Here is a 21,611-nt window from a genome sequence, read left to right as displayed (position 1 = left end):
GAAGTCCATGACTGAGTGACTGGGAAATCCAGTTATGCCTACAATGAATAGAAAGAGAGATTCTTTTGTTTAATTGATATTTCACATTGATCTGCAGGGAACACTGTTTCATGGTGAATGGTCCAAGGTCTGCATTATGATCATCACTGAAGACAAAGCACAGGCTGGGAGCTACTAAATGTATTAACAACATGCGTTATTGCACTTTAGAGAGAACTTTTACACATGCAAGGAAATAATATACTCTTTGCTTTATTACAGCTTGGGATACTTTTTTTTGGTGCATAAAATACATTCACTCATTGAGTCCCTGTTTGATCATGAAAATGAAGCAGGGGTGGGCTGATGTTACATTAGCTTGTTTTCTCTTTTAAAAGAAATCAAGCACAACTGCCCCATTATAATGTATCTACTTTCTGCTGGAAGTATTATCATATTTTATCAAAAGTTCTCTTCAGGTTATGATATACCTTCCTTTTTATACAGGTCTGGCTTAAAACATTTAGCAATGGAAATTGAATCTGGGCCAGTCACATTTGCAAGCAATCTCTTGCATACATACTGGGCATGTCTACAAGTGCCCCTACGGTACCATTGTTACTGAGCCATCATTTAGTACTTCTAAAAGGACTACATGACAGCGCAATAACAGCCCACACTGTGCCATCTGTATGGCGCAGTTATTTTTAACTGCTACATCATCGTAGTGACGTGCTATACTGAGGGAACGCATCGCTACGGCGACGTAGCTGTGGCATTATGGTTTTTGCCCGCCGATGCTACATCACTGTAGTGTGTTGCTATGGCAACGTAGTGTCACATGTAGATGCACCCACTGAGTTGAAAAACTCTAATTGATGAGAAAGATGGATGTAGGATGTGGTGAATAGAGCAGTCAAAACTAGGTAAATGTTGTGGGTAACTAGTGAGAACTTCGCAAACCCAATTTTTGATAGAAAAAGAGACCCCCAAAATAGCTGATGGTGAGACACTGCTAATTATTTTAAATGTGAACTTGATTTTTTTTTCCAAAAGAAAAAAAAAATGTAAGAGTTCAATCCTGGAGGACAATGGGCAGCTAATGGATATAAATTGGAACTATGGGCTCTTCCCCTAAAATCACTATTTCAGATCCCTCCTAAGTCTTTGCTAGTCAAAACTTGTATTACTTTAATGGTTGTTCCCTGGTTTATGAGAAATAGACATTAAGTTATTTCCTTCCCTAGATAAAATTTGGTGGGAAATTGGTGGAGAAACTAGGAGGTTGATGGTTACAGTTTTAGCATTGCTAAACAACTCTATTTCATTAAGCATGGGCATAAATCACTTCTCACTTGTAGCCCTGCAACTCAGAAAGGGTATTCTTATGTTTATGATACTAAATCAGCTCTCTGGAAATCGAGGTTCAATTCCCAGCCATGTCACAGACATCCCACGCAACTTTGGGTAGGTCTACCAGTGCCTCAGCTCCTCAAATATAAGATGTGGATAACACGGCTCCTTTCTGTATATGCACTGAAGGGAAGAGAAGTATACAGAAAGGACGAGACGTATGCATTTCTGTAAGTACACAGAAATATGATGAAAAACACATTCATTTATATTTGTAAACTCTCAGATTAAAGATGAGAAGCCAGTGGAGACATTCCTCCTAATAGAGTAGAAGAATCAGGCCACAAAATGAATATGCTCAGGTAATCTACAACCATGTAGAATTTGCCTTTCATTACCAGCTTCAGACTGTATTCCCAACATAATGTACTTTTCATGCAGATCGACACGAAAATCTTGGAGTCCTGCAAACTCTGATTAATAACTGATGCTAACTCTCTTACTGCCAGACAAGTCATTGCTCAGGAGATCTTCTTGCAACATAGATACTAAACTACAGTATGCCTCTTTAATGTTTCCAAACTGGGTGGCATATTGCCTGCTGGAGGAAGAAAGGAAACTGTGTAACATTGTAGAGCAAAATCAATCCGGGGCCTTATTTAATACAAAAACCTTCAATGTTCAAGCCTGTCTCAGATGTGAGTGCAGATGTGAACAATGTTGGACACTATCAGATTCGTTCAAAAAAAAATTAGTTTGCATATAATATTAGTCCCCTTCCTTATCAAGAGCGTGAAGTTCTGGGATGTAATTTAGAAAATGGAAAACCATACTATCAGAGAATCTATGGTGCTAGTCCTCATAGCAACATTTCTTACTGAAATGAAGCAGTAGTTGAGCTGAACAAAGAATTTTAAGTACACAGCAAGACTTCCTTATTTGGCTAACATGTCCTACCTCCAAAAACAGCAGCTTTCTTCCCAGATAAGTTTACTTACAACATTCAAGAGCCAAAACTTAGTGTTTCCACATCATAAATTATGAGAAGCATTTGCTTGTTAAAAAGAACAATGGTAATGAGTATTTTGCTTTGTTCCTTTCAAGCCCCCTCTACACATTATATATTACCCAATTAATTGTGCAATAAATTTAGACTGGCTACACGTGCAAATTAACTATAGCACCTTTAAAAAGTCCAGCTATAAAGCTGTTGCTCAAAAAAGTGTAATAACTTTATAGTTGGTTTCTATCCGGCTTCAATTTGCACCTGTAGGCAGTCCCACTATCTAAGAGACTGCAGCGCCTGTGATCTCCCAGCCACAGGGTTTCCCCACACACCACCAGGGCTGGGAGATTGCAGCAGCGCCCCATGGCTGTCGGGGCTGAGAGTCCCCACAACTGACAGGACTCTCGACTCCAGCAGTACCTAGAAGCTGTGGACACTGGGTCCTGCTGTGATCTCCCAGCCTCAGGGGTGTATGGAGTGCCCTCATAGCTAGAAGATCACAGTGGCTCCCCCTGCACTGGCAATGAGACACAGTGGGATCTAATGGGTGATCCCACAATCTCACCTCCTGCCATGTACGTGTGGATCATGCGTTCGGTTCCATTGCGCCTTTACCTGCATGTAAATAAATTTCTCTTACCAAATTTAATCTACTAACACCACATTAAGAGTTTGTTATGTTGGAGGCAAAACAACTAAGTAATGCAGGTAAGTAATTGGTTGTCATAATAGTAGTAATAATGACTTTCTTGGGACAACATTGCATTTGACCAATAGAATCAGACATGACTCTATGCAATAGGCTGTAGGAGTGGTTGGTGTATGACTGGCTAAATCCAGAGGAGGACCTAGAGCATGCAGGCTGCACATCTTACGTCTAGTCAGCTGTATGAGTCAGTCCAGTGGAGTGAACGACTACAGTTCTGCTTTACCGCCCTGAAGTAGCTTGCACACTCAGGCACATATAGAAGAGCCTTCTTGTCACCCTCTGATCTGCACTCCAACACAAAAGCCCATGTACAGTCAGCCATGATTTTACAAGGCTTTATTCCTTTTTTAAACAGAATTAAGTCTTCAAATGCAACTTTCTTCTCCATGCTCTGCCATCAACCCCAGGACCCTTACATTTGCAAGATTTTCAGCGGCCAATGACTATGGTGCCATAATCCTGTTTTAAGTGAGCCCTGTTATAAAACATTCAGAACACTTTACAGACATTAATGAATTAATTAAAAACTGCTGAGAGAGATGTCTGTAAGTATGATAAACTCTATTTCATGTGTGAGGAAATTTAGATCCAAACCAACACAGTAGATTGCAAGTAGAATTTCGGAGTTTCTCGATGCCATTCCCATATCCAACCTGTTAGAATACCTGGCTTCATCAGAGAAATTGAAATTTTGCCTTGAACCCCAAAACTCATGAATGTGAATAATCTTGTTGGATTCAGTGGACCCGAAGTTGGCATTGCTTAAAATATACACATAAGTGTTTGCAGGGTCCAGGCCATAGTGAAAATAACATGAATAAGGCCGCAGATTACAAAGAAAACCTACATTATGGGCTCTATATAAGTACCCTGAGAACAGAGGATTTTTAAAAACAATTCCTAATGTTACAGTTATTCACATTTACACTACATTGGTGAATATATTTATAAAGAGAAGTGCATATTTAAAAAAAAACAGGACTAGCATACGAGTAAAATTAGGCCAAGTATAAAACAAAGAGCTAGGTAGGGTTGCATAGTTGTGTTTTCCTCTGTTTAACAGTGTAACAGATACGTAATTTTAATACTGATACAGATTCTCTCTCTAGTTCTTTTCCCTTCCCCCCATTTACTTGTTGGACTGTCTGCTGAGAGGTACCACATTTACTGCTTGTATCCTACAACAGATCATTATTCTTCTTTTCATTCATGACCCTTCCCAGCCAGCTGGCTAGTAATGGGTTTTCAAGTCATTTCATATTTTCTAGGGCAAGTGTAGATATAATGGCAACCATTTCAAGTGGAAATGTGCAATGTTCACCTAAAGGAATATTGTTACCTACAATTTTATGTTATATTTTTTGCTTTTTAAAAAAATCCTGTTTTTGAGCTCTACTTTCCTATTTAAATGATTTCTTCATACCCCAGATAATATGATTTATTGACTATATTATTGGTGTTCAAGACATTTATAGAGTATACCACAATACAGTATATATTTCTACAAGGTATTTTCAGAATGTTTCTATGATCCTTGCTTTTTCATTTGCTTTCACTTAAATCTGATTTTATTGGATTTTCCCAGATCATAGCCAAATTACAGATGTTTCTGTCTGTTTCATATCCCAGGTCTGCATGTTCAACTAGCTGCATTGTAGAATTTAAACAGCATGTTAGATCTGCTTGGTGCTTCATAAAACAAAGCTGAAGAGTCTAGATTCTCTCAATTTGGTGAAGGCCTTGTCACAAAGAACTTATAATGTCAACATTGCTGACCCATGTGATTTGATCATGTTACGTGTCATTTGGGGCTACAAGGGAATCATAGACAACTCAAGACTTCTTTAAGTGACTAAGTCCAAATCTAGACATTATTGACCATCACTGACAAAACTGCAACTTAATTCTGTAGCTATCTTTAGGATGCATCTCAGGGAGTATGGGGCTAAACCAACAACGCCCACCTGCATCTACCGACGTGCTCCAATTCTGGAAGCTTGCCAGTGAGGCGGCTCCAGGCATTTCCCAGCACTCACTCTTGAGCACTCAGTGGAGGGCCTGAAATCAGGTATTAGGGACAAGCCCAGAGCAGCTTCACAGGTGACCTTTGGCTCTGGAACATGCAAGTGGGGCCTCAGCAAGAATGCTCAGCCCCGGCATCTTCCCTGAGACTGGCTGATTGCTATGGTATAAGCAAACCAAGAAGTTTCCGCTACTGGCGATTCTTAATGCAGCTGAGTTCTGATCAAACCCTCATGTCCTGACAGAGACAAAGAACTGGATTCACAAAATAGGTAATCACACTTTGTTGCTGGGGGAGCAATTCTCTGTTTGACACAATGACAGGAACTGTGCCAGGCAGAGCGGAGGTAGAAGGCAGTCTGTCTGCTGCTGCACACCAGTCTGTCCCTACATGAACGTGTTCCCCTGTACCAGGGATGAGGTGTTCTGTTCTGGACAAAGGAAAGTTCCCACTCAACTGGAGGCAACTCCAAGAAGTACTTTTAAAAACAATTCAGCTGAAGGGAACTGACTTTTGAGGAAAAACTAAGAATTAAATATGTTCCAGCTTGGCTAGATGACAAAGTCTGGAACATGACCACAGTGCTCATATATTTGAAGGCCGTGAACAGCAAAGAGGGGAAAATATTTACTTAAATACAGAAATAAATGGATTGAATGAAAGGTAAAGATTTACATCAATGGGCAAATTGCCATGGAAGTGGAGCAGACTCCCAAGGGAAATGATGGAATTCTGCTGTTTGGGACATTTAAACAAGATTAGGCTGAATGCTAGTATATGTACAACTCAATACAATTTTTCATTTGTTGGGGGTGGGAAATGGACCTAATGGCCTAATAGACCTTTTCTACATATAATTTCTATGATTCAAAGCCAAAGGTCGGATCCTCAGCTTCTTAAAAAAAGGCATTGATGCCAATGGTATTCTGCCAGTTTACACCAGCTGAAGATCTGCCCTTGTATCCATTATGTAAATAAAACTGGCTCAATGACCGGCTGTTCCTTTCCCAGTACGATTTTTTCTGTGTGTGATTAAAGGTGCAAACAAGGATGTATCAAAGGCACCAAATGTTTATGAAAACATTCTTCTATTTGGAGGTACCACTGTAGTGCCAAAATAATCAGACATAATAAGAACCACTACCAGACTATGATGTATAGCTCATTCTTCGCAAAAACCAATGGTAATTAGTACCATGTCAGAGTTTGGGCATAATCTGGTGCTTTAAAAGCATAACTAAACAAGTGCCACATTGCCACATTCCTGGTTTTAGCTGAGGTTAAGTTTAGGGCATGTTTACACACACACACACACGCAGATCTCTTTATTTCTACTGAACTTAATGGAAGCTACTTCTGTCATTGGAAAGCAGGTTTGGAGTGATGAAGCTAGCCGCTAATGAAGAAAGGGCGCAGATGGCCATTTACATAGCCCCATTAACTTTACCTTCTTGAGGAGGTCTATATTACTTCCTTAGCACTCTGGAGACTATTGTCCAGAAGCAAGCCTTGCCCATGCTAAACCCAAAAACAAAGCAATGAGTCTGCTGCTGGGCTATCCCACTGCTACTCACATTCTCCCAGTACCAGAGCCAGGAAGTTTGGTCCCGGGGCAAGCCTGCAGCAGCAGCCTGCCCTTCCCCTGTGCACAGGCCACCTCCATGCTTACCTGGGAGTGTATGCAGCAGTGGAAGCCACCCTCCCACAGTCCCACCCCACCCTCCCAAACAAGTCACTTGTGGCTCCATCCCCACCTCACCCCAGCTGGGCAGGCCTGTTGGTGCCCCTTTGCTTTAGCATGCAGGGGGTCGCCCTGTTTGCCCCCCCCGCCCCTTGCTACAGTACTGCATATTCCAGGGACTGATAGCTCAAGGGCAGTTGGCAGGGGATGTCTCCTCTTTCGGTGTGTGTAGACCAGGAATGAGTAAGCAGGGCTGTGCTCCTCTGCAGATGTATTACTAGTGCTGGAAAAGCTGTGTAGATATTTCAGTTGTGGCTACAAAGAAGAGGAGGCAGCTGTGCAAACTAATGGAATCAGTCTATGTACCTCTAACATAAATCTCACTTACGAGCCTACAACAGTAGTTCCAAAGGGAGCAAACAGATAATTGATATGGTGTTTGCAACTAGATAATAAAGCAAAGTTATCAAAATCATCTACCCCAGAGAAGCGGACTTGACTTTAACATAAGCTAGTCTGGCCTGGACCTACTCCCCACAGGAGTCTGCTGCAAAGGTGAAAACCTGGACTGAGATGGGCAATTTTTTCTTAAAAATACTGAAATAAGTAAATAGGAAAGTTAAGTTTAATACATTTGTACAAAAATTGCACTAAACCAGAAGTTAGTTGAAAGTAATAAGTCCATTTTCTGGGTTTGTGCCATGAACAGGCTTCATCCTCTTCCTCTAAAAACATCCCTCGCAGGTGGTTTGAATATACTTTTAACTTTAAACCTCACTTAGGTGGGGCTCCAGATTCCATACAGAATTTACTAGCAGGGTGTGTTTCTATATGATTACTATGTGGATTGGGAATGTAAACTGTCAAGTAGAACGTGACATATACTAGTATTATAGCTAGAGACAGCATAAAAAAAATAACAGTCAGGTCAGTCACAGATTAAGACCATTACTTTGTTTAGCAGTACTTTAAGGGGGCGGAGGGGCGGGGAGGGGGATGGATGAAACATTACAGGCTGAAACAAGTTTATGATAGTAGTGCTACAGTAATACCTGGAGCTGAAACTGGAGTCCCATTGTTCAAGGGTCCAGACAAACATGCATCAAGGCAGGGATGTCAAACCCATCTGACCCCACAGGCCACAGGAGTGGTGTAGAGCCAGTCCATGGGCCAAATGAATGGTTCATGGCCGACTCTACAGGTGGATCGGTTCCACAGATGTGCTGCTCTCCCCCCTGCATACCAGATTCAGCACACATGGCACTTACTTTTGCTGGTCCAGAAAGTGTGCTAAACTCAGTGGCTGACCTGGATTAGGCAAGGCTGTTGCATGCAGTGCAGGTCCCAGACCAGCCAGAGTGGGCATGGTGTGCAGTATACAACGTGGACTGGCTAGGGCAGGTGTAACACATGTCACGGATCAGCCAAGGCAAGTGCTGAGTGCAGCATGAGCCCCAGGCTAGACAGAGTGGGCTCTGTGTATGGTGGGCATCCTGTTTCCTGTGCATGGGGCCAGTCTAGAGTTCAATAAGTGTGGTGTGTATGTCAACTGGAGACCCAGGGGCAGCACTGGGGGCCAGATGATGAGGCTCTGAAGATCAGATCTGCCTTATGGGCTGTGTCTTTGACACCTCTGCATTAAGGGACAAGATCTTCCCCAAAGAACTAGCAATCTAGAAGGAAGAGACAGAAGAAAGGACAATGGTAGAAAGATAGAAAAATTTCTGCTTTGTAGATAGAGATCAGAAGTACAAGATAGATTAAGTACTTTGTCGAAGATCATATAGGAAGCCTGTAGCAGATGAAAGATTTTAACTGATTTTTCTTGTGTCTACAGTACCATGACTACAAGACTATGCTTCCACTCTAAATTCAAATGAAGGGCTTTATTGCCTTAGAATTAATCACAACTAGGACTGCAAAAAAATCATGTATCTAAACAAAATTTTAAAAAGCTCATAACACTGCATCTCATAATTTCAAACAGCTATATTAAATGGGGAATTAATTCAATCATCCTTATGTATACAGTCTAATACTTACTGAGTGTCAGACCAATGAAATAAGCATCTCAATCATTACTTCTCTAGCAAACAAAGATTACCATTTTTTAATTGTGTTATCTCCAAAGAGCACAGCAAAAGGAGAGCAAGCTTGATTTCTTTTCAACGAAATGTTGTGGGTCTGTTAGTGGAGTTTGGGTATCACTCGAGTCTGACTCAGGATGAAAGAACTGGACTCTGTGTAAGACCAGGCCTCCATGAGCAATCCTGAAAACATATTTACTAGGGGTGTTCAAAACAGGCCCTATTCAATTCAGATTCGGATTCAGCCTGTATGGATGACAGTGATTCAATTTGTTGATTTGGATCACTGTCCCTGATTCAATTTGGCTGAATCCAAATCTGAAGATTCGATGCCGATTTGAAGAATCAGCGATTCAGGCATAGGCACAGCTTTAAATGTTTTTTCTACATACCTCAAGTTACCAGCATGGCTTGTGAACGCTGTGATGCTGGGGTGGATGGAGCATCCCACAGGAGTGTGGAACGCCCCCCTGTGTGATCAGTGGTAAACCCGGAAGTGGGCTGGAAGTACTTCTAGTCCACTTCTGACTCGTCAAGGAGCACTCTGCCCCCTCCCCCCCCCACAGCCTCCCAACTCGGTGATCAGCCACGGGGGGATCCCAGGTGCCCCCCCAGACCCAGGAGGCACCAGTCACTGAGCCAGGGAGGATGTGGGATGGGAGAGGGGAGGCCAGCGCACTCCTCAACAGACCTGAAAGCAGCATGATTGCAGCATGGATGAGCATATCCATATTAATGTCCACTTCCAGGTCTGCTGCCAAGCGTGCTGGGGAGCCCTCCCCCGCCGCTGCACTCCTGTGGGATGCTCCATCTGCCCCAGCATCAGAGCATTGATGAGCTGCCTGCTACCTTGAGGTATGTAGAAAAAACATTTAAAGCTGTGTCTATGTCCAAATCGCTGAAACTTTCCGAATCAATTTGCGGGGTTCTGATTCGATTCAGAGAGATTAAAGGGTCTCCTGATTCAATTCAGATTCAAAGATTAAGCCACCAAATCAGGCTAAATCACCGCCAAATCAAATCAGGAACTAAAGCTTTGCACAGCCCTAATATTTATTTGCAATACAGGAAAAATACCTTTAATTTAAGGCAACTTTACAGTGACATATACAAACTAATTTAAAAAAGTTGACTTTTGCCACTTATCTACAGTTTTGAAGAAGAGAATGGATGAAAACTAACAAAATCATCAGTTTCTGTTCTCATCTCTATTTAAGACCAATTTATGATACAAAAACCAGTATAACATGCATAGATCTCATCTGGATACAATGTGCATTCTTTAAGGGCCAGATTCTATGACTTTTACAATTAACAATATATTCCAGAGTTTCAGTGGTGTCAGTGGTTTTACTGTTCTTGAAGCCTGAAGTCTAACCTCTCATTATTCATAAAACTGTACAGTATTTTACATTGTTAACCATCATAAACTTGGTTATAAGCCAAATCCTGTAACCTGTGTTTAGGAATTTTACTGGGATTCTCCCCATGAAGCCAATTTACAGGATTAATATTCAAGATCTTGACCAAAATATACTGTTCTTTAATTTCACTCAATGGTTCCTTCATTTGGATTCAAAGTGGGAGAAATGGTGAAGGGGAAAATATATATTTAATAACTGTTGCTCAGTACTGAGCATTTAAAAGTCAAACAGTCTGCAGTTACTCTGGGTTTACATAGTAGAATTTGACCCCTTGGTGATTTATGGTTTGGGATTTTTTGCCTTCTTCTGAAGCATTAAGTAGTAGTAACCACCATAATCTAATCTAATCGAGCAATCTTACATTACTGTCCAGCCTATCCAATTGTGTTGTGGCACTGAGTAACAAAGATTGAGATATGGAAAGAAAAGCTTCAAAACAAATCCAGTTAGTTCATTGTTACAAGGTATTTCTCTCCTGTGCAAGCGAAGAATATGTTTCAAACATGCCCCCATCCCTTTTAAAATGATCAAACTTAACCCTAGTCCTTTTCTCAAAGGCTTACACATTGTGGCAAGACTCCATCCAACAAAAAAATGGTTAGATGTCCCCTACAAGAAACAGTAATTGTAGCTTTTTTTGTGTTTGGAAAGTATGATTGAAAATGAAACAAAGAAAGCGCCCTCACAGGTTTACTTTAATAACTAGTCTTGATGACTAAGTTCAGGCTTTGAACCCAAGTCTTTTGGGTGTTAGATCTGCTGCTAGATTGTTCTGGTAGCTACATATGTATCATTTGATCAACACAGATGTAGAAATTATTCTCAATACAGGAGTTCACCAACTAGCAGTGATTTGCAGAAAACATGTGTGGTCACACTTGAATACCATTGTTTTGCCTCTCTATTGGAATATTTTGAAGCTTTCCTTTATTACTGCATTTCAAGGTGCAAATGTGTTTCTGCTTTGTAAAAATAGCCATCTGTGAAAATAGCACAATGTACCCAATGTCACAGGGGTATTTTGGAAGATCACTTCATATTTGTCAAATGCCTTGAAAGAGAGTAAAGCACTGAATTCACATTCTTTTCTCAACGAGTCAGTGAGTCTCCTTCCCAATCCAGCCAAATTAGGAACCTCACACAAATGGCAGTAGACTCAAACATTGCTTATGGGTTAGGTGCACAATTTACCCTTCAGAAAACTTAGTTCATTTGAATGAAAACAGATTCAGATTTCAGAGTCTATAATCCCCATGTTAAGCCAGTTCTGACATAAAACGGTGGACCTGTTTCAAATAAAACTTTGCAGCTATTACACAGCTTTTGAGATCCTTCTTTCTCCACTAACACCAAAGTTTTAAGGCCTATATTCTCTTGAAGAAAACTAAATCAACAGCATTTGGATTTGTAACAAGAATCAAATAGTGTTTTTATACTTTAAGGTATGTGTTCTATTAGCCATTGCTGCCAATACCTTTTTGGGGGAAAATCCAAAACCCATATTTATTTTTTTTTAATTTCAGTAGAGGACAAAAACATGGCAATGGATTGTTGACTTGTGTGAATAAAACAATGCTTAGAGTCTGCACAGATCTGAGGAAATTAAGAATATTTGCTACAGATACTCCCCCTGCTAGCTGGATGGCCATTTCTCCAGCAGACAACCATAAGGGGATGCGGGGCCCAAGGCAAATCAGCCTGCACCAGGCCCCTTTAACATTGCGAGGGGTGGGGCCATGGCTGCTCCGCCTGGCTCCCACCTGGCTCCACTGGGCTCCCCATAGCACAGGCCTCCCCAAAGCATGGGGCCTGGGGCAGTCGCCCTGATTCATGACCCCTACCCCCAAAGGACAGCCCCATGCATGCCCCTGTATGTGGGGACGTACCCAGGTAGTCCAATTATCTTAATTCCAAGTTGTAAAAGAGCACATGTTGTACCAGCAAAAGAAATGTACTGAAAACCTACTCTAATTTTGTGTAAGCACAAGGTTTTCTATTTGGTGGGTTGTTCCTTCAAACAGTTCAGTGAATGGAAAGCTTTATTAACTCCATTAAGTTCCCAAAATCCTAAATCCTGATCCCAGTTGTATTTGGTCAGATTAGAACAGAGTAAACAAACACCTATAAAAAGAGCCTGATCCTGAAAGGTGCTAGAGACCTTCAACTTCCATTATATTCATTTGAGGTGTAGTGCATCTACCATTACAGGAAGACATATGTATGGAAGGCAGTAGTAAGTCCACATCAACTCCCTAGTTCATCAATTCCCCTTCTTATGCCAACTCATAATAATTTAGTTAATATTTCCTCCATGTTCAGTCAGTCTCTAAGGCACCACACTACCTTGCCTTTTTCCTGACTTCAGACTAACATGGCTCACTCTATCATTTCCTCTTTAAAAGCCTTTTGACAAAAGGATTGGCGGGACAATTGTACCTTAAATGCTATTGAATCTGGTATACACTAAATTGCCCTAAAGTGTTAAATAGTTTCCCCTAATCTCCTTTTCTTCTAAAGATCAAATTTGGGGCTGATTTTTATAAATGTAAAAGTACCAGAAAAACCATAAGTTTCAAGTTTTAAACAGAATGAGAAGAAGCATACACATTCTGTAGCTTGAGGCTCTCCATCTGTCAGTGAGCATGATGTCATTCTGGCCACAGAGTGAGAAAACGACTGTCTTTGATGTACCATTGCAAAAACAGAAGGGGAGCAGGAAGGGAGATAATGACAACTTCTACCTATAAAATACATTTGGAAGAAGGAAATCTTGGGGTCTTGACACCATTTACACTGTTAGTATTTATGCTCTGAAAATAACTCCCAAGAGTAGTAGTGAAGACTATCTTTTTTCCCTTGCTTTAACACTACTTTTAGGCAAGTTTACCCTAGTTTAAGCCAATAAACCAGGGTATATTAAATGCAGGGACTATAATTAGAGTCCTCAGAATTAATTATCAATTTTCCAATTAAAGACTTTAAAACAAAAAAAGAAAGAACTTTGAGTCCTCCACTACAAAAAGAATACGCTAAGTTTGACAAAGAATTCATTGGGAAGGGTTTCTCAGTTCCATACTGGAATTTCTGGTCAAAACCAGAGACAGAAAGCTACCTTCATACACCTAGCTATTATCTTCACTGCCCTCCCATCAATATTGGCATTTTGCCAATCTTTGGCAATCCCTTGCAGTGGAGGATGATTGTCTTTCATGACAGTCTTAGCTGCGGGTCCGAAAATGGATGAAAAAGCCAATCTGGGTTTGACAGCCTGTTGGAACTCAGACACGTGTTTCCATGTGCGGTGGGTGGCTCTGGACTCTTGATTCAGCCTATGATGCTGTTTCTGCCACTCCTGCATTTCCATCTCCTGTTGTTGCTGTAAGGTTTTAAAGTACTGAGATCCTTACAGCAGACTCTCCCTCCATTTGGAGCAGTCCTGGGCAATAGTATCCCATGAGTTGATGTCAATGTATTTTTTCAAGTTGGCCTTGAGGACATTCTTGAAGCATTTCCCCAGTTCTGTTAAACTAAACACTAGTCTCTTAGACCACTATTCTAATTGTATAGTTTTAGTGTTAAGAAAACTACAATTTTCCTGGCAAGCACCACAGTCCCCAATATACTAAAATCTCTATACAGTTATAAGCAAGATCAAATTTGGAACAGATGAAAGAGAAAAGTTTTTTTTGACAAGTATGTTGAATGTAATGCATCTTGAATATGACCTCATTCTGTCACCCCAGAAAACATAAATATCATTGAAGAAAACAGACTAGTGATATTCTTCAAAACTGTATAAATATACTCCATATTACCTTATGTATATGCGACTCTTGATCTTCCTCTACTGAAGTACTGCTGTTATTGTTACCATATGGTTGGCCATGTGCCTTCATTTACCCAGGTTCAATGGTCCAACAAACAAGGGAGAAAAAGATTGGAATCATATTTGACGCATGTAGCTGATGAAATAATGATATGTAAAAGAAAAAAGGAATATGCCAAAGGAGTATAACCCTCGCCAATGCAGTCTCACAAGGCTATTAAAGTGGGTGCCAAAAATCTTTATGAACTTAACTCATTATTACAAAGGCTCCCTTAATTTGTGATAAAAATCTAGTGAATATTAGAACAAAATGTACTTATTGTCTTCCTTCACACCCCCCATGAAGAATATCATTGGCTCTGGTTTGGAAAATGTCCTTAAATCGAGGGTCACATAAGGTGACAAAATATTTCAGATCCAAATAACTCTCCAAGTGATATATGTTAAGACGTCTGGGTGCTATTTCATTTTGGTCTGTGGACTAATTTTGGCAGTGGCTTTCTAACAAGTATCAATCTTTGGTTAATCATGTTGAATCATTTACCTTAAAATGAGGGTTTCATTGTCATTCAATTAAACAATAATGCTTTGTTTACTTACTGGACTCAGACAGTGAGTTATCCAGAGAGTGTATTTTAGAACATAAACTGAGCAATATCCTTGCTAACCCCCAAATATGTGTCTGTACGCCTTTAAGCCTGTGAGGGGATGTAATAAGATTATTTTACCACTTCTCAGCATTAAATTGCAACCAAGGCTCAGTTTCCTCTCACAACCTATCTCTAGGTGGGTTGTAGACTTGGGCAATTTATCTCTTAGGCCAAACCAAGTGTCCCCTTCTGCAGTAAATAAAAAGGCAAATAAAATTACAGATATGTCCACACTACCATATATGCTTGTGTCCCAGAATGCAGTCGTACCCACTGAAACCAGACAAGAATCACATCCACATTGCATTGCTATAGATGAGCAACATACTGTACACCACATCTGCATTCTTTCTCTAGGTACACGCGTCTGATACGAGGATTTGGGGAGTTTCTTAGAATCACATGAAGTGAGAACTTCCTAAGCACTGGCCTGAGGTGCATGGTGGGATACCTTGTCTTTCATTTGAGGCCTCAAATGTAACAGTGAATTTAGCCTACTGTCATATGAGGACCTTCCAATTCTTCATGCTCCTCACTACTATAGATTTGTATTGGTTGGCCAAGCCAGCAATCTGTTAGATGAGCTGCCCTTCATTTTGCACTTTTTATGCACTCTTTTGGGTTTTCTGCAACATGGAACAGTGAAGAACTCAGAAGACATGGAGGGTGTAATCATGACAGAGAAGACAGTACAATGAATGCTGCAATTGCTGAACAATAGCCATGTGGACACTGGCACTTCTGGAGCTGGATCGTCTCTTCCTGCAGACTTGAGATGACCAGCAAGTACCTTAAAACAGGGGTTGTACCCCCAGGGGTACTTGAGAAGGCCCTAGGGAGTATGCGCAGGCAGGTGGGGATGAAGTACTGCCGTGCACCATCCCACAGTGCCGCGCAGGTGCTGCCCGCCCAGCTGAATGGGGGAAGCTCGCACTGCAACATCCCCCTCACCCCACACTCCATGTCCAGCCGCTGAGGGTACACTGATCCAAAAAGGTTGACAACTGTAACAGGTTGCCCTCCCCAGCACCATCTTCCAGATCATCCGTGCCTTACGTGGGACGCCCTTGGAGTCCTCTTGGAACTCTGCTGTCCCGCCCTAATCTCGTCTGCCACGTCTTGATGGAAATTAGTATGCGAGCGGGAGACTGCCGATTATATTGGGTATGTTGGGGTCTCTCCTAGGATGGTCTGACCCCTTTTTTTTCTTGCTAGGCTTCTCCATCCAAACCCACCAAACAGGGTTCGACTCCGAGGCTCTAGCTCTTCCTTCCAGTGCCTGTAGGCTCTTGGCCCCCTTTTCTGCTCCCTTCTGAAGCATGGCACTCCCTGGTCCAGGGGCATGTGTGCTGGCCCCACAACTAAGGACATCACAAGTTCAAAACCTGGGTGTGACCTCACCTGTCCAAACATTAAAAAAATATATATATACTTGCACATTTCCCCCCCCCCCCACCAGGTGCTCCTGGCCTTTTTAAGATCATCCCAAAACTGCACCCTTACTGGCACTCAGACTATTCGCAGCCCTGTCTCTCTCTGTGCCTCACTGGCACCGGGGCTGTGCCCCCAAAAAGCTGCTCCCTCACTGGAGCCTGGGATCCCACTCTGGAGTGGGTCCCAAAAATGAGGCCTCCTCCGTCCCCTAACAGCCTCACCCAAACCTCCGGTTTCATTCCATGACACAAAGAACACAAATAAACAGTCCCATCCGTGGGCAATATCTGCCACCCAAAAAGGTGAGTATGGAAAGCGGTATGTCAGCTTATAGTTGCAGGGTTTGTGTTTCAGTTCACCACCATCAGCTCCATTCCTTGCTGCAGTGCAGCTGTTATCTCTCCAGGGCTTCTATAGCTCTCCTCTTCCTGACTTTAGATTTCCCACCAAGCCTCCCCCAGGAGCTCTGAGATGCACTCCTTCCCCCTTGGCTGTTGACCCCCTTACTGCCATTCAACCCAGGGTTTTTATAGTCCTGCCTCTTCTGGTCAGCTGACCCTCTGTCCCAGTTCAGCAGTTAACCCCTTCTTCACCAGCCCTCTGTGCCCAGAAGGTTCTGGCCTTATAGGGGCGCACCTTTTTCCTCGTGACAGGGTTAGGGTTTCCTGTCACACAACCCTTGCCTTAGAACTTTTACATAAGGAAGCAAATTTCCAAGCAGCTGCATGAGGAGTTTGCTCCAACTATTTAGCCAATCACTCAAATATGGGCATGCACAATGGTACAAAAGCAGGTTACTACTGTTTTCTAGAAGCGGGCTCTCCAGACTACTGTTTGTCTGTGGTTCAACACATCCCTTTCTGGAGCATTTTCTTCAGTCCTTCAGCTCTTTATATATCCCCTAGGAACCATAAAATTAGAAGGGACTTCTTAAGTTGCTGAGTCCAGATCCCTGCTATTGGAGGCAGTGCACAAAACAAGTTCACCATGAGCAACTATTCATATACAGGCTATTTTTTCTGGTCAGAATCACTGGCAGCACTGTGTCCCTGGAGTATCCAGTACATCCCAAGCACATTCTGACCATCATCTCCTATGGCCACTGTCAAGCACTCTTGAAAGCAGATGAGTGGAGATACTCTAAGTCAACTTCACTGCTGTATTTCTAGGTTTGGTGCATGTAAGCAAGAGTGGAGAGCAAGTAGGCTGGGTGTGGCTAGGAGAGTCTCTCCCTGGACACACTAAAGTTGCAGTGTAGACATCCACCTCTCCCATTGGGGAAGAGGTGAAGCCCATCCCACCCTAGCATGTCTCTCATCTTGAAGTATGGGTCATGATCCAAGAAGCCGAAGCCCACCTCGAGACACCATTCCCGAAGGTGCAAGTTGACCTCTCTGATGCAGGTCTCATGGCATCGTCCACGTCTGCTCACTGAAAGGACAGATGTGACCCTGTCTCCTTCAGCTTACCCACCAGAGTAAGACAATAGTTTTGTGCCAAGTGAGGCACTGGCTCAGCTTATTGAACAGTTATGAGAGTGGTTGTGGAGTCTATTTCCTAAATGGCACTCCCTTCTATTCTTATGACATGTAAGTTTGTGTCTAACAGTCCTGAATGTGGTACCTGGTTCTTCCTGAAGTTTTGTCTTTCCCCTTCATGTGAGCTCTTCTTTCCTCAAAAGCCTTCATTCCATGCTTGATGGACTGTTTCCAAGCACTTCAATCCTCAATAGTCCTCTTCCAGTTGTTAGGCTTAAAGTTCATTTACTTTGTATTTCTTTTGCAAGCATCTTTGAAATGGAGATAGGAATGTTCGCATGCTCTTCTTCCTGTAAAGTCACCAATGGCAACTCCCTGGGTTCTGGTGTTGCACTTATGAACTCTGTGGCCTGAATCAAGCTCCTGGAGGTGAGCTGTCTAGTCCATGAGAAGCCCTGTGGGCTGGATGATCCACCTCTATGGGCTGTATCTGATCCATAAGCTGTATGTTTGACAGCCCTAGCTTAGATCACAAGTTTTTCCAGTAAAGGCCAGAGATAAGAGTGATGCTTTGAAAGTAGTGGGAATACACTGGGGTCATTTTTTATTCAATATTTAAAGAAAACATAGAAGACAATCATGTACAGTGTATAGAATATAGCACTTAAACCAGGCAGCCTTCTGCTTTGCCCTTCCCAGTGGAATCTGAAACTATCAATAATTCTTATAACTGGCAGAAACATGGGAAACAGCAGTAAACACATAGACCTATTTTGCTTATAAATGCAGATTGTAAGAAACTTTACAAAGGTGTTAGCCAACAGAATAGAGCTCCTTTTGCCAGATTTGATTCCAGAAAATCAAATAGGACTCATAAAACAGAGTTGTGATGTTTATACAGCCGTAGCTAGCTTGCTCTTTCTGTTACTCGTTACTCATGTAAACCAGGCTAACTCTAATCAAGCAGAGGCTAGAACATTGGATGAAAGAGAGAAAGTTGATGAAATTTAATAGGACAATTTTTTTTTTCAAAAGAAATTTTGTAAAAAATAATCTCAGAGGGTGGTAAAAAATAATTTTGCTGAATTTAGAACTTTCTTGAAAATAGTGGCTTATTTATTTATAAGATAACTCACAGTGCTGAGATTCAAACTCATGTACAACATATAATTATTGACTGTTGTATATTTATTTTAATTTAGTTTTATTCCCCTGAAATGAATCCAGAATTCAGATTTCACCAAGCCTTGCTGGTAAGTCAGTTTTGTATTTCATTCCAATAAGGTATTATAGGAATTTTTGTGGAACAGCAACAGAAACCCCAGAATATCTTTGTCTAAAAACATTTGTGCCAAAACAAAGAGAGTGATTTCAATTTCCTAGATCAGTTAGTATAGAATGGTCCCATAATAAAGCAAATTAGCAGTACTTTAGGAATAAAACATTAAACAGCATCTTCCATGGTAGTGCCAGAAGGGAACAAGTCTAAGCTTTCTCTTGAGAATTCTCTGAAGTTAAAATGAAACATCTTAATTGGAAGCTAATAAGTATGCAGAGAAAAATTTGACTGCATCATTCAGACTGTTTGTCTGTAACACCTTCCTACTGTATTTAAATGTATAATATACAAATGTCTCTTTGAACTCAAGAATGATGTGGACTGTGTAAACAACATAATGTCATAAACAGCAGTAATACAAATCCTACAGCTGGCCTATGGCTGTAGTTCAAGTTATCACAGGGATGGGCTTTCACTTACATTCTCACAGTTTACTGAAGCCTCTACATAATAAAAATCATACCAAATAGAAATATCTATTAACATTATGAGGGCAAATTATAAGTGGTAGGGTTAAAAAATTTTGGGGCCCAGTGAACTACTTTTGTGGGGTGATTGTTCTCTTCCATTGTTGTCACTGGGAAATAAGAGTATTCAGGACCTGAGAGGAGGTGTTGTATCTCACAGTTGTTAAGGGAATATTAGTATAGATGAGATATGCAGTACAGTTACTCAGTACTACTATTATTACTACTACTACTTACTTGCATTACAGAAACACCTTGAGGACACAGTCAAAATCAGTGCAACTCAGGCTAGACACTGCAGATAAACAATAAGAGTCCAAGCCCAGAAGATACTACATCAGAGGTGGGAAAAATATGGCCTGCAAGCCAGATCCAGCCCATCAGGCAATTTTATCTGGCCCACAAGGAGGTACAATTAATTGTACCCCACCCAGCCTGCACGCCTCACTCACATCCTCATGGGTGGAAAGGCCCAACCTAGCCAGCATGCAGCTTCTGAGTGGGGCTCCATGCAATGCATATGCAGCTCCTGGCACTTGCGCACCACTGGGGGATGTGAGCCCTGCCCCCTGTTTCCCAGGGGAGTCCTGGGATCTGCAGAGCAGGAGGCAGGGAAGGCAGCTGGCTACATCACTGGGGCTTCCCCCAATGGCACACAAGTGCCAGCACCCGAATGTGCACTGCGCAGAGCCCCACATAATAGAGACAGGCCAGCCTGGCCCTGTTCCTCAGCACCATGAGCAGCACTGGCAGTGCCTACACAGGCCACAAGTGCCCACTGCCTGGTGATGCCAGCAGCAAGAGCTGTGCACCATGGTGGGGACTGTGTGGGGGTTCTCCACAGACCCCCACCCTACCTCACATCCCACAAATGCCACATGCCCACACCCAGCCCCCACAAGTCCCATACATATACACCCCCCAACATAACCATATTGCTCCCTACATACACAGCCACACCCCTCGCAAACCCCCGCACCCCACCATACACATAGCCCCACTCCCAACCACAACCCCCACACACAACATACAAGAGTAAGACTTTATTTTTAGTTATTATGCAATCGCCTTTGTATATAATATGCAAACATAAATCATGACAAAATTTTTGTTGTAATTAAATTAAAATATGTTATAGTAGGTGTTTGACTTTTAGTATATGATTTGGGTTTTTTTCCTGGAAGATGGAAACCGTCCCCTCCCAAAAGAAGAACTTCCTGGAGGCAAGGGGCGGGGGGGGGGTGGGACTTCCATTGGCAAAGATCAGGGGTTAGGGGGTGGGACTTCAGGTCCCAAGATGGCAACCAGGAGGTGGGGCACCTGTCAAGGGGCAGGGCTTCCCTTGCAGCCCTTGACAGCTCATCAAAACTCATTAAGCAGCTCTCCAGCCAAAATAATTGCCTGCACCTGTGTTTCATTCTAACAGACAAGTATGATAAAACAGTGATAACCAGAACTAAGAAAAGGTCAGCGAACTTGCCAAGGGTGACTTGCCAAGGGTCACTTATTAAAGCCATGTAAACCTAAGAAAAAGCCTCACAAATTTCAGAGTTCTTGTCTACTCGTTCATACTTTCCCAACAATATTCTTTGAGTCATATTGGGTGACCAACAGAAGAGGCAACACCAAAATTAAAGGAAACAGTCACCAGTATTCTGGAAAGACTTGAACAGATTTATTCTATCCTTTTTGGCATTATCCAAGAAGATGATCATATTCAAAGACATAAGGTGTTGTTTGTCCAGACTAGAGCTGGACAGACATGTCCCAGTTGACCTGAGAATTCACATTTTGGAGGATCTTGAGACTACTGCAAGTATGAATATCTGTTAAGATATGCATCTGCAATCACTTAAAAGACCTTTTCCTAAAATTGGAAAATGGCCTATGAACTAAATGCAGCACAATGATATGTCAAGTCTGCAGTGTATGAACCAGTATATCCAGCAAATATGTCATGTAGCATAATCAGAAAAGTTGAGGTGTTCCCTGTTCTTAAATTTGTCAATTGGACATAGAGGATAATCTTGCTGGGGACTCTAGTTTGTGAGCAAGTGTATTTTTTGCAAATGCATCTCACCTGCTCCTGTTTCTCCATACAATAGATATTTGTTAAAGAAAATCATTCAATCACATATTATTAGATTTGTATCCC

Source organism: Alligator mississippiensis, chromosome 3 (assembly GCF_030867095.1).
Source record: "Alligator mississippiensis isolate rAllMis1 chromosome 3, rAllMis1, whole genome shotgun sequence".
NCBI classification, from domain to species: domain Eukaryota; kingdom Metazoa; phylum Chordata; order Crocodylia; family Alligatoridae; genus Alligator; species Alligator mississippiensis.
Note: the sequence above shows the minus strand (reverse complement) of the source record.